Raw genomic sequence first — 13228 nt, forward strand, 5'->3', positions numbered from 1 at the left:
AAAAAAAGCATTGCTATATTTCTTCTTTGGACAAAACTACACTTTGGTAGAACTCAAAATATTCACATATAATGTTAGAATTATCTTAGAGATAGAGGATCAAGGCAAAGAAAGATCAGAGCACTTCTTGAAAAATACTTAATAAGTAGTTGGTAATTTCCAAGGCCTCCTTGCCTCAATTCTTTACATTCAAAAAATGTCTTTTGCATTCCCTAGAGCCATAACCTATGATTTAGAAACGCCTTTATCTGTTAGAGAGCTCAAACCAAAACGAAACAAAAGGCTGGGCACTGGTGGCTCACGCCTCTAATCCCAGCACTCCGGGAAGCTGAGGCAGGAGGATCCCTTGAGCTCAGGAGTTCAACACCAGCCTGAGCAAGAGTGAGGCTACGTCTCTACTAAAAATAGAAAAAGCGAGACAAGATGAGCCCTTGAAGCCAAGAGCTTGAGGTTGCTGCTACTCAGGGTACCAGAGTGAACTCTGTCTCAAAAATAAATGAATAGGAGCAGTGTGAAAAAGAGGAGGCAAGAACGACTCCCCGGACCCACTGAGCCCGAGGGTGGCTGCATCCCCTCATCCAGCGCCTGCATCCCGCTGCTGTTGCCACCATGCCCAAGACAGAGGCTCTCTAAAGGAGACAAAGCCCAGGCCCGGGACGAATCCCAGAGAAGACCTGCAAGGTTGTCTGCTAAACCAGCTCCTCCAAAGCCAGAGCCCAAGCCTAAAGAGGCCCCTGCAAAGAAGGGAGAGAAGGCACCCAAAGGGAAAAGGGGAAAGCTGAGGCTGGCAAGGAGGGGAATAACCCTGCAGAACGTGGAGACGCTGACACGGACCAGGCACAGAAAGCTGCAGGTGCGGGAGGTGCCGCGGGAAGTGTGTGCGTCGTTGATAACAGTGTAACTTCTGGCGACTGTACAGTTTGAAATACTATTTTTTATCAAGTTTTATATAAATGCAGAATTTTCTTTTTTTTTAAGCTATGTTGTTAGCACCTGTGTGCTAACACGTCATTGTTTTTTGGGGAAGGGGCATATGTCATTAATAGAATGTCTCCAAAGCTAGATTGATATGAAGAAAAATGTCTTTTCCCTCTAGTTTTGAGAAACTTCCCTCTTGACTCCCAGGAGGAGGAATTCCCTGATGTTGACACACAGCCACCTTGGCACAAAAGCCTTGTGGGATGGAAAACCTAATTTGTTTTTATGTCCTATTCTCCCTCTGCCTTCAGCATCTTCTTTTTTTTTTTTTTGATACACAGTCTCATTATGTGGCCCTGGGGTCACAGCTCACAACAACCTCCAACTCCTGGGCTTAGGTGATTGTCCTGCCTCAGCCTCCTCAGCAGCTGGGACTCTAAGTGTCAGCCACAACACCTGGTTGTTGCAGTTTGGCAGGGGCCAGGTTCGAACCCACCACCCTCAGTATGTGGGGCCGGTGCCCAACCCACTGAGCCACAGGCACCACCCTGCCTTCAGCATGTCTTAACTCCCTTAAACCGAGTCACCTCTTGGCACCTGACCCCCAGATAATTGGTTGCCACTACATCAAGGAATCTGGACTTTTCAATAACACCCTCAAAAGAGCAGTGGCATCCCTCAAAAGAGCAGTGGTTCCATTTGTAGATTTTTGGGTCTTCAGATAAATTCTGCCATTTTCCTTTCGTTTCCTGAAAGTCAGGATCAGCTTGTGAAAATCTATCAAGCAACATGCTAAATGTGAAATGTCAACCCTCACTCTAAACTCCCCTGTTCAGAGCATCAGATGAAGACTTCACTGGGATTCACAGAGGCGCTCTGATTTGTGGGAGACCACTGAAGGAGGGAGTTTGAAAGTTGTATACTGTTAACTACCATCCGCTCATGTCCTGCCTGAAATACCATGATTGTTTATGAAAAGTATCTTTCATAAAGCTGAATACAGTTTGGCTTGGAAAAAAAATAAGTAAATAAAATTTAAAAAAATGAAACAAAAGCAAAACAAAAGATGAAGCAGATTTGTACAACTATAACCTCATTCTACTTCAGCCTTTCCCTCACCCCTCAATCTTCTTCACTCAGAAGCAAGTTCAAACACAGTTGCTAGAGGTAAAGAAAAAAAAATCAAGAGAAAACACCTTTCTATAAAAAGCCCATAAGATAAATGTAAAAGAAAACAAATCCCGATTTCTGCTGTCTCCACTTGCCTTTCTCCCTGGGTCATAATTTCCTCTCCCATGGATACCTGTGGGTGGAAACATGCACATTTTCAGAAAGTTCAGGGGTTTTCAGAACATTCTGTCAAGCTGTGCAGCCACTGAGCAGGTGTGGCATCGGGGTGCTGACAGAATGTGTGTGACCCGCGAGGGGCTTCTCTGGGAGGCCTGAGCCAGGGGTCAGACCAATAGCTGGGAGGCAAAAGACATTATACCTGGTTATCAATTTTTACTCAAAGTCTCAGTTTTGATGATCTAATATTTACATCTAAATATTTACCCACAAGCAAACAAAATCCCTGAAACACCCTAATTTTTTGAGCTGACCCTTTTCAAATAAAGAGCAACTATTTACTCTGTCAAAATACAAGACAGTATTCACATCACAAAATATATCTGCTGGTAATTCCTCAATGTTAAACAGAAAAAGTTTGCCAAAGGTGAGAGCTCAGAAGAGGCTGGTGGATGTTTTTTAAGATTCATTTTTCTCTTTACTTTTAGGGGGCAAAAGAAAGTAAAGCATAAAAAGAGAAATGGTTTTTAATACCGAGTCGAAAAATGCAATATATACATACAAAATCTATGCTTCATTTGAATTAGTATTTACATGTTTTGTAAGCGCCGATAATAAATGTTTTTCATTATTTTAGTAAAATTAAAGAATGGGCATCAGCCATCTTTAAATTTTCATATTGCTCATGCTAGTTTAGGCGCACCAAATCACTTTGGTGTAATAAATTCCCGTACGAGTATCGCACACATTCTAAAAGGCGTTGTAATGTTTTCTCTTAAATGTGAATTGAAGAAAAAGATATTGATAGTCACATTTTTTATGTTAGCCATTAATAGAATTTACTAATGAGAAATCCGACGCGCTATTTCCTATTGCTTTAATATGTTATACAATGTTTTTCCACATTGTAGGCGTTAATTGCATGACGTTGAATAAAATGCTTTGCAATTTCTTGTGATTTACGGGCCTGCCACCGGTGACTAGGTGTGGGAGAACTTCGGCTTTTGTGGACCTGGGCAAGGAAAGGATGTGTGAAAAGTTGAGGAAAGCCCAATTAGAGAAAGGCACTGAGAAAAAATTTTTAAAAATCTATCCCGCTGAGAGGCAGGCATTTTTTCTGGATGACAAATGTCTGGAGTTCTCCGTTTTACAAAAAAAGAGTGCTCACCCCTGGCCTCTTATCCCTTTGTCACGAAGGTAACCTAAGCTGTAGAAAGAGAGACCATCTGGAAAGAATGCTGCGGTTTCACACGGCCGACATTCTGCTCGGCCTCCCTCCTCTTCCTCTTTCTTTATGGCTGGCAAACAGGGTTCAGATGACAGATTTGGGGAAACTGTCTTAGGAGACAGACTCTCAGGCGTTCCGGTGTACTGGGGTTTTGGTTGTTTCTGCGCATTTTGTCCTACGGTTAAGAAGGCTGATAGGCTTTTTGTGAATTGCTGACCTTCAGAAGCCTTTTATCTTCTATTCAGCTTTAATTGAGGAATTTGTGGGATTTTGCCACCTTGTGAGGTAAGTTAGGCATAAATGCCTTGTGATTTGTATGGGAAAGATTTTTCATTGTGTATTGACATCAATCTTAATAGTCCACTACATTTCTCAGATATCATGGCAAACCGGAGAAATTCTTCACCAGTGTCCCTTGTAAATGAAAAATTAAGTGCATTCTCTGTGTTTGTAAGGAAAGTATAGCTGTCCACTTATACTTTATCATGATAGCAGTTGTTTTGACTTATTAATCCTGTCCTTTAAATTGTTATAGGTAAACAGATGAGGTTAATAAAGAGAAATATAAAAATATTTGCAGTCTATATTATTCTAAAAGAGGTACAATATTTTAGCCAGTTAATGGGAGTGGAACCCATCTTGAGAAAGAAATCTTTACGTGAACGGCACTGGTTTTAAAAGGCATCCTCTTGACAAGCACCGAATGAACACGATCTCTAAAAATCTAGTCTGAAGGCAAAACAGATTTGTTAGTGTGATTACTAAAATAATTGCCACCTTCTGGTGTAAAGTGATGTCAACAGTGAACAATCAAGCAATGCCCTTTGCTTTGGTACAGTCAAGCACTCAAAGCTACCGTGAAATAGGATTGGACGGGACCTTTCATTTCATATGAGAATTAATTCTCTAAATGCAGTGGAGAGGAGGCAGCTTATTTTTTCCCCCCAGCAAGACGCGAGAAACAAGTCTGCGGGAGGCCATATTTTTTCTTACTCATTTCTTAGTGTGTGCATGTGTGTGTTATCCAGTATCACTGGCAAATAATGTATTCTTTCAAAATAGTTTCATTGGAAGAGAAAAAAAGGGGGCAGAAATTTCCCAAAGGTTTTTTGGCTTAAGAAAAAATTACCCTTTTACATCTAAGTTGTTTTCTCTAAAGACTAAATTAGAGGTCATGTTTCTTCAGTTGCAACAAAAGCTTCCCAGTTGCTCTGGGATTCTCTATAGGAGAAGCAGCCCCATTCTGGGCTTGCTGTGGTCTGAACACGCGCCATATGGGGCAAACCTCAGTTAGGGACACCTTGTACTCCCCTCAACAAAGTTAGTAGCCCCAAAAGATGGAAATGCCACATGTACTCAGTTACCTAATACCCTGCCCTGTGTATTAAAAAAGCATTTTGAAAGTAACAATTCTGAAGCTCTGTACCTTGGATTTCAGAACCGACTGACCTTAAATGAATTCAAAGTAGAGAAATGAATATTAATTATGTGACTTTTTATGGAAATTGCTGTCTTTTGCATCTCCCCCAATTATCCTTTGTATAAAATCTGTTCACAACGGCCTCAATTTTGAAAATTCTGCACACTTGCCACGTCTTGAGCCTCTACCATTGATAAAGCAAATTCAAGACTGAAAAAAAACGAGGTGATCTATAACATATTTCTTTTCCATCAGATTATTTTTTCCATGTACAAAATTCCTATTTGATTTTTCAATTATTCAAAATGTCAAAATGATAAATATGTGAGAGTAACCAACTAACTGGGGAAATCTCTGCCCAATAATATTCAATATAAAGATTCGAAATGATGCCTCATGATGGATTAAACTTTTCCCTGTTCTGCCTCATTAGGGTTCTTGCAATCTGACCCAATCCAAACCTATTGCTTAATATATATCTAAGAGTAAAATTGCATAAATGTTCACTAGGACAATAGAAGCTAAATGAGCAGTTTCAGATAATTTAATTAAGTTGTAGGTCTTCTAATATAATTCCTTAAGTATGTGAACTTTTAACTTGTGTTAACTCAATTTCCTTATGCTTTCATTTACCATTTGTTGGGGACATTACAGTGATTAGCCAAAGTCCTTCCAGCGCCTAATGTTCTCCATAAATTCTGATTTAAATTGACTGTCACTTTCTCACTATAATAAAGTAGATATTTGACATCTCAAAAAAAGAGAGCTGGTCTAGTATACTACATTGCCAAGGAATGGAACGTTTTTCCTCTATGGTATGGAATCCACATAAAATATACCTTAATTAAGGGCATTAAGAGTGGTCAGAATGAAGTGGTTGAGTAGGTCATGTCTACATATTCGGTTTTTTTTGAAAAGTAGATTCCTAGATGCCTTTAGTACCGAAAACATGTTGTGTTCCCATCTAGTTGTTGTGTATTTGGTGGTTATCAACAATTAGTTTGTTTTGTCAGCATTCAGGAACCTTCTGTCCATATTAAGATAAGAAACCAGCTGCTGTTAGACTTTAGTTGAGGTCAAAAGCAAAACTTGATCAGTAGGCTAAACTCAGGTTTACTCCCACGCGTTCTCAGATCAGACAATGGAACGGGAAAATCATATAATTATGCTCTGAAATTTGTCAATGAATCTATTTCTTTTTGAACACAGCCCTAAGAAAATTGCACTTTGCATCTATCCCAAACTCTCTTTAATGCTGATAAAATAACTCACGCAATAAGCTTTTGCTAACACTGATTACTGGATTTCCTAGTTTGTCCAAAAATGGGGTGTTCAAAAATGGAGACCCCAGGTCAGTGCATGAGCTAAAAAATCTAAAAAAATCCAGGAAAGGTAACAGATATTTTTTCCGTGGTCAGTGCTGGAGTTTCTCCACTGGATGGATCAAGACTCTGTAGGCAGCCGCGCCACTTAGAAGCACCAGGTAGGCTGTGAGAAAATTGCATGCGGGGCAGGAAACGTCTGTCCCTGCAGCTAATGGCTTTCCCTTACAGTTTCCCATAAAACCATTGCTTTTACAATGCATTTGGCATTTGGCACTTTTTGCCCACAAAATACAACATTCCACTCTAGAACCTTCTTGGCACCTATTCAAAAAGAGTATTACTTTAAGTAACCGTAAGATTAACTAATGTTTATTGGGAGGTTACTATACGCAATTTTTTTCATCTATTTGTACATCTAGAATTAGTAATGATTATGATCCCTGTTTTACAAATGGGTCAAAGGAGGCACAGTGAAGTCAATTAAATCACCAAAGATGACACCAGCAAGGCAGCCCAACTTTGAATCAAATCCTTAGTCATTCACAACTTGAGCTTGGCCTGTACAGACTTGCCTCACTGACTAGATGGTATTTAAAAGGAGGCCTCCAGGCATACTGCTGAATACTGAATACTACACTAACACACCCATCTTCTTCTTCTCTCTTTTTTTTTTGAGACAGAGCCTCAAGCTATCCCCCTGGGTAGAGTGCCATGGTGTCACAGCTCACAGCAACCTTCAACTCCTGGGCTCAAGCGAGTCTCCTGACTCAGCCTCCCAAGTAGCTGGGACCACAGGCGCCTGCCACAACGCCCAGCTATTTTTTGGTTCCAGCTGTCATTGTTTTGGCGGGCCCAGGCTGGATTCGAACCCACCACCTTAGGTGTATGTGGCTGGTGCCTTGGCCACTTGAGCCACAGGCGCCGAGCCCTTTTTTTTTTTTTTTTGAGACAGAGTCTTAATATGTTGCCCTCGCTAGAGTGAAATGTGTCACACCTCACAGCAACCTCAAACTCTTGGGCTTTAAGCCCTTCTCTTGCCTCAGCCTCCCAGTAGCTGGGACTACAGGTACCCGCCACACTGCCTAGCTATTTTTTTGTTATTGTCATTGTTGTTTAGCAGGCCCTGGCCAGGTAAACAGCCCTAAGAAAACTGCACTTTGTATCTATCCCAAACTCTCTTTAATGCTGATAAAATTACTCACGCAATAAGATTTTGCTAACACTGATTACTGAATTTCCTTGTTTGTCCAAAAATGGGGTGTCCAAAAATGGAGACCCACCAGCCCCAGTGTATGTGGCCAGTACCCTAACCACTGAGCAATGGGTACTGAGTCACACTCGTCTGCTTCTGTATGTGATGGGCAAAGATTTCAGCAATATAGACAACCTAAAAGAAGAAGATAAAAACTACTATTAATTTCACTACCTAGATATCACAACTTGTAGCATTTCACTCTCCATTCATGTTTTTTTTCTATGCCTGTTTTAAAAATAGAAATTTTAATTATACTGAGTAGGTATAATCTAGCGTTAGCTTCAATAATTTATCATGAACATCTTCTCATATCTTGAACTATATTTCTATCACTTTTTAAATGGCTGTGTAACTGGATATTTTGATTTTGAACGAAGTCAACGTACAACAGTCTACAGCACCAAGCCTAAACTTGACCTTCACATCCAGTCTCAGCCGGAGCCAGTGCCATATCCTTACTTTTTACAGAGTTTTAAAATGTGGGTTATGCAGAGGTGAGAGAGGTGACCAGGATATCTCAAGAACAAACGCGGGCTGTGCACACACATAGGAAGCTCGCTGCGGAAGCAATTTTTCCTTCTTCTTCCACATTTCTGCTTGGTTAAGACCAGTGAATCTTTTCTACAGAGCAACTCTGTAAATGGTAAAGGGGTCCAGTAATTGGCTAACAGTGGAGTAGTTTGAAGGCTTGGGGGGAAGGGATACAGGATTCTTGACATTTCGTTGAGGGCCTTGGCCACTCTGAGTTTCTTTGCTTTCCTCGATGACTGTGCCTGAGGGTAAAGGGTAAAGTGACATCTTTACTGAGGCCTCCCTGGTCAAATGCAATCAGATTGACTGAAAGCTCTCAGAGAACGAAACAAAATCCTCCCACCTGGGCAGCGCACGCTGGCCAGAGAAATGACTGCCGAGCAGCCGCTCCGCACTATTCCTGGACAACGATTTCAACATCTCATTTAAAACTGCAGAGAGTGAAGGAGGTTTTTGAATTATGTATTAGACTCAGCTTCCAAATATAGCTTTGGTTGGATATTGTGTCTCTGAAACACCCACGTCCACAAATCACAGCTCTTGCTGTCTGCTTTGCTGGTCTGGCTGTCACTTCCTATGATGGTTCACTCTTTACTCTGGTCTTCGAATACCCAGGACTCAGCCTTCAACATCCAACTCAATACTGAACCTCTGCCTCCTTGCCCTCCATCCTTTGTCTTGAGCCATGAAAACCATCAAGAGCGTCCATTTTCCTCAATGGATGCACACTTGTCTGCCTCTCTGATGAAAGTACACACTGTTACCCATGACCTTCATGTTGTCAACCTTCTTCCAGTGTCCAGGCCTCTGTTACACTGTCACTAATAATCGCTGACAGAAGTTTCAGTGCTCACTGCAGTCTTTAGAGTCATCAGGACCAGCACTCAATTCTGCATCATTCATTTTTTTGAATTATTTTTTGAGATAAGGTCTTGCTCTGTCATTGGGGCCAGTGGCATCATCTGAGCTCACAGCAACCTCAAACTCCTGGGCTCAAGACGTACTTTTGCCTCAGCTTCCTGGGTAGCTGGGACTGCAGGTGCCCTCCACCACACCCAGCTAGTTTTTCTATTTTTAGTACTCTTGCTCTGGCTGGAGCTCAAGCAATCCTCCCACCTCAGCCTCTAAAGTGCTAGGATTACAGGTGTGAGCCACTGCATCCCATCAAGGCTCAGGTCTTGGCACCTGCATCTTTTTATAAACGCTATCCTCCTTCCAGTGCAATCTTCCCATTTCTCCCCCCAACTCCAATGCCCATTCTTCCGTTAACAGGTTGGTTAGCATAAACCAAGTCCTGTTAAAATCATCTCCTAAATATGGATATTGTCTATTCCTCTTCCTCCATTTCCTCTGCTGCCTAGCCCCAGCCCACGCTGCACCCCTCTCTTACTTGGATGTCTGCAGTAGCACAGCACCAGGCTCCTGACATCCACACAGTTCCTCCTCCTCTCAGTTGTCTTCAAAGTGCTCGTTTTAAACAATGTAAATGCAGTCACAATAGAAATCTTAATGTGGTCTATGAGTAGGGTATCCACATGGCCAGTTTGTTGAACTATAGCAGTTTTTGCTTGTGGTGATGATTAATAAAGCCTTGTTCACTCTTCAGAGCCCCCTGTGTAGGATCATCACATATAGCTCAGGGGCTAGGGTGCCAGCCACAACACGGGAGCTGGTGGGTTTGAACCCAGGCCGGGCCTGCCAAACAACAATGACAATTACAACCAAAAAATAGCAGGACATTATGGCAGGTGCCTATGGTCCCAGCTACTTGGGAGGCTGAGGCAAGAGAATCTCTTAAGCCCAAGGGTTCGAGGTTGCTGTGAGCTGTGACTCCATGGCATTCTACTGAGGGTGACGTAGTGTGACTATCTTAAAATAAAAAAAAAAAAAGAAAGAAAAGAAAAGAGTGCCTTGTGTAGAGAATAACTGGCATTACCTCTGAGGCCATAGCTCAGTGAGGCCCTGTGTGAGGGCCACACTCCCCTCTCCCCTCGCAGTTCCTGGGATATGCCAGGCTCCCTCCCATCCAGCATCTCTGTCCATGCTGGTCCCTCCTTCTGGAATGTTATTCAACACCCCCCCCCTTCATCTCATTATCACTCACGCTTTGGCTCCCACTGGAAAACAAACAAGTTCTACCAAGATGGGATCTTCTGTGTGTTGAGATGACTGTATTTCAAGTGCTCAGATTGACACCTGGTATATGTGGCGGGCTCTGTAAACACTGAGCTACAGGTGCCAAGCCATTGTGCCTATTCCTGTGTCTTCTTCACACACCACATTGATCTGAAACCATTTGTATAAATGAATGAACACTATGATAATGGCACTGTATTAGGTTTTTTTTTTAGCAATCCTGAGAAAAATGGCCTCATTCTCTAGAAGCTTAAATTTTATCCAAGGGGGAGAAAAATCAAAAATACACAAGTAGGTGGCAGAACAAGAAGATAGATTTGACTCATCAGATTTTAGAACAAAGGTCCCTTTGTTCTAAATAAGATAGATGACCCTAACCCAGCATAGCAGCAGTAAGTGACTATCACACAATGATAGTGACTGTCGTGGGAGGTGATCTGGATAACGAGTAGATGGTGAAAAACATGGCTGTGACCTTGCATTTCACAGAAAGACTGTATAGCAGTAAGTGTGACTTGAGTTTTGAAGGATTTCTTCTCTAGTGAACATTTATTAAGTATCTGTTATGTAACTTGCCGAAGTAGACTTGAGGCTGGCAAACTCTACCTTTTGGGCAAATTTGGGCCACCTGCTTTTATAAAAAAGCTTTATGGGAACACAGCCATACCCATGTGCTTGCATCTCATCTAAGGCTGCTTTGGCCGGTGAAGAGCACAGCTGAGCAGTTGCAACAGAGAGCACGTGGCAGGCGAAGCCAAAAATATTTATGGTTTGGTTTTTTATCAGAAAGGTTTGCTCACCCCTGAGTTAAATTCTCAGGGTTGAATTGGGGAGACAGCCATCAAGCTACTCCAAAAATGATCTGAGATAGGGGTTTAGAAAGGACACCCTTCACAGAGGAATAGCAGAAGAGCAAGTGATTAGTGAGGCCAGGAAGGGAGCGCAGAAGAAAGGGCAGGAGGTGACCTCTTGAAGCATCTGAGGACCAACAGGAATTTGATGGTAAAGAAGGAAAAAGAGGACACACCAGAGGTAAGGCGAGAATGCAGGAAAGAACCAATCTCATTTGAGGGGGAGCGCATAGAACTTGCAGTCTGGAGCACAGGTTCTGGACCTCTAGGAAGTACAGGTTGAAATGCTGTCAGTGAAGCCATGGAGACCAGGGAGCCTTGACCTCAGCACTGAAACATGTGAAGTTCACCAACTAGGTCACGGAGAGAGATTTCGACAGCTCTTGTCCAAGGCAGTGATACGAACAAAGGGACTACTTTGGAGTCCGAGTCATGACCTGGAGCAGGAGAACATCCGGGGGACCCCACAGGCAGACTGTTGGAAAGGACAGAAGCCAGAGCTGAGAGAGCAAAGTCAGGCCACGGGAAGGTCTCACTTTGTCCACACAGTGCTTGAACATTTTCAAAAATCCACTGTCCACGTTTACAAAAATGACATTTCACATGAAAATCAAGATTTCTGCCACAAATTTAGGCCACAGAAAAGTCTCACTTTGTCCACAATGTGTTTGAACATTATCAAAAATCAACTGTTCACATTCATAAAAATGATGTTTCACATAAAAATCAAGACTTCTGCCACTTGTTTTAAAAATCCGGGTCTCTGGCAACGCTGGGCCTGCATCCTTGCACGGAGATGGAGGGTGAGCGCTGAGCTGTGAAGAGCGGGTTCCCTTCTGGCCATCCTTAATCATGCAGCATAACCCCTGTGGACACTGGGACGTGCGGCCTATTATGCCGTAATCTGGACATAAAGTTTGAAAGTCTTTAATTGGAGTGGAAGCAACACATCCACCTTTCTTTCCCTGCCTTGAACTCTCACCCACTGACCGTTCTTTTTGAAGCTCTCTGAAGATCCACCTCCTTCATTTTTAAACACTGGGGATTTTTTGTGGTGTGGACTTTTAATTGGAGGGTGACAGATCTTGCAGGTGAACATCTGCCTTGAGGACATGACCTCTGGTTTGATTCTATTGCAGCATCTCTCTCTCTTTTCTCCCTCATTAATTTTTCACAGGCCACACCTCATCTATCTGCAAACCAAACCTTCCGACCCCTCCTCCCACCCTCATTTCCTAATATTATAGTTTCGGTGTATTTTTATTTGCATACATGACAATAGCTTTTGTTTGTACTTTTCAGTAGAGTTTTATTTTTAATTCTCCCTCCACAGAAACTGTTATCTCCCAAGAAAGTTTTTTCCAGGGTAGCTCCTGCTTCATTCCCAAGAGGATTCTTTAAATTCCTTCACAAGAGGTTTTCTTCCCTTTGCTACAAGGGCAGTGCCTGTGGCTCAAAAGAGTAGGGTGCTAGCCCCATATGCTGCAGTTCAAACCCAGCCCTGGCCAAAAAAAAAAAAAAAAAAAAAAGAAAAGCTACAATACATTTCAATATACTTTAAAATTTTTTTTCTTATTTCTATTTTTTAAATTTAATTTTATTATCGTTATTATTTTAAGATTTCAGACGCCTTTATTGCCAGCAGGCATTTTTGGTCAGGCGAGTCTGCCTTTGAAATCTATCGTGTAGGAGGTCAATTCCTGCCCAAGTCCTGACCTATCTATCACAGCAGTCACCGTGTCATTTCCCTTTGTCATTTGCGAGGCTCCAAATACATCCTGCCCTCAGGTTTCAGCTAGTCTGCTCACAAGCAGCTTGAAAGGGACTTTCGTGAGCTCAGTGCCTTCACACAACTGATAAAACTCATCAAAGGAGGTTCTATGGCTGGATAATAATAGTGGTGAATTAATTTTATTGTAGAAGACTATATTGCTAGACTGTATTTATGTTTTATCATTCGTGTGGGGGTGTAGTTGTTTATATATTGGTTTCATATTATATTGAGAACACTGAAGCTTTATTCCATCCTTGAGATATAAAACACAATGAATAAACATTTTTTTAATGTTTTTAGCCTTTCAAAAACTATCGCCAAAACACTATCTTGTGTTGACTAAACGGTCACTTTGTTCTGAGAATCAAAGAACCCTAAAGGCTACAAACGTCTGACTTCACCAAACAAAGGATTTCCCATTTGTGGAATAAAAAAAAAAATTACACAGCAACTTTTATCAAACAGCAACTACTACAAAAGGATGGTAGGGAAAAAAAAAAAAA

This window comes from Otolemur garnettii, unplaced genomic scaffold (assembly GCF_000181295.1).
Source record: "Otolemur garnettii isolate 467f Iridium unplaced genomic scaffold, OtoGar3 scaffold00061, whole genome shotgun sequence".
NCBI classification, from domain to species: Eukaryota; Metazoa; Chordata; class Mammalia; order Primates; family Galagidae; genus Otolemur; species Otolemur garnettii.